This window comes from Meleagris gallopavo, chromosome 30, assembly GCF_000146605.3.
Source record: "Meleagris gallopavo isolate NT-WF06-2002-E0010 breed Aviagen turkey brand Nicholas breeding stock chromosome 30, Turkey_5.1, whole genome shotgun sequence".
Lineage (NCBI taxonomy): Eukaryota > Metazoa > Chordata > Aves > Galliformes > Phasianidae > Meleagris > Meleagris gallopavo.
The window spans coordinates 2,105,318-2,106,739 of NC_015040.2; positions in this window are offsets into that span (position 1 = coordinate 2,105,318).

Genomic DNA, 1,422 nt, shown 5'->3' on the forward strand with positions numbered 1-1,422 from the left:
GTCGGTTTTGTTTCGGGACGCCCTGCTGCAGCTCCGGGCAGCGTGGAGCCTTGGGATGATGCATTTTGCATGGGGATCTCACGGCGTGCGGCTCCGAACCCCGAGGGCGGCTCTAAGCTCCTTAACCCAAAGTCTGTTCCCATTGTAGCCCTCGTCCCAGCACCCCCAACCCCCCCCATAGCACCCAGGAACCCTCAGGAATAACGCCCAGCCCGGTGCTGCGGTGCAGCCGGGCTGGGGCTGCCCCTGCCCCATATTTTTAGGCACTCGGTCAGAGCTGCAGTGTTCCCGCACGCCCAGAAAGCACCTAAAAATGGCAGATTCCTTTGAAAAAAGGTTATTTGAGGTCTCCCTTAAAGGGGAAGGAGGGTTTTGGCAGGAGGAGATGGGAGGGGCGAAGGCTGCAGCCGCGGCGGCTTTAAGGCTGTGCAGAGCGGCTCTGCGTCACCCTATGGCCGCTGCTCTGCGCGGCCACTGCAGCCCACTGCCCTTTTGGGGGCACCTTTCTCAGGGATGCAGGCCTGTCCCCAAAGGGACAAAGCCCTGTCCCCTAAGGGTACACAGCTCTGTTTGCAAAGGAGCACAGCTCTGTCCTAACATGGACAAAGCCCTGTCCCCAAAGGGACGCAGCTCTGTCCTCCAAAAGATGCAGCCCCATTCCCAAAGGGATGCAGCCCTGTTCCAAAAGGGACACAGCTCTGTCCCCAAAGGGATGCGACCCTGTCCCCAACAAGATGCAGCCCCATCCCCAAAGGGACACAGCTCTGTTTGAAAAGGGGCACAGTCCTGTCCCCAAAGGGACACAGCTCTGTCCCCAGAAAGGCACAGCTCTGTCTGCAATGGGGTTCAGCTCTGTCCCCAAAGGGACACAATGCTGTCCCCAAAGGGATGCAGCTCTGTCCCCAAAGAGATGATGCCCTTTTCCCAAAAGGACACAGCTCTGTCCTCCAAAAGATTCAGCCCCTTCCCAAAGGGACACAGCCCTGTCCCCAGAAAGACACAGCTCTGCCTGAAGAGAGGCACAGCTCTGTCCCCAGTGGGACAAAGCCCTGTCCCCAAAGGGACACAGATCTGTCTGAAAAGGGACACAGCTCTGTCCTTCAAAAGATGCAGCCCCATTCCCAAGAGGACGCAGCTCTGTCCCCAAAAAGCAGCAGCCCCATCCCCAAAGGGACTCAGCCCTGCCCCCAGAAAGACACAGCTCTGCCTGGGAGGGGACACAGCTCTGTCCCCAGAGACATGCAGCCCTGTCCCCAAAGGGACGATGATGGACGTGGGTGCGCCGTGCGTGCCCCCCCCGTGCAGAGGGCGATAGGAAGGCACCTTTCAGCCATTCACCTGTTTTCTAAATGCACATTTTGAGATGAAAAAAGAGATTTTAGTCCTTTTATTTTGAAAGCACTTTTTAAGATTCTTTTCTTT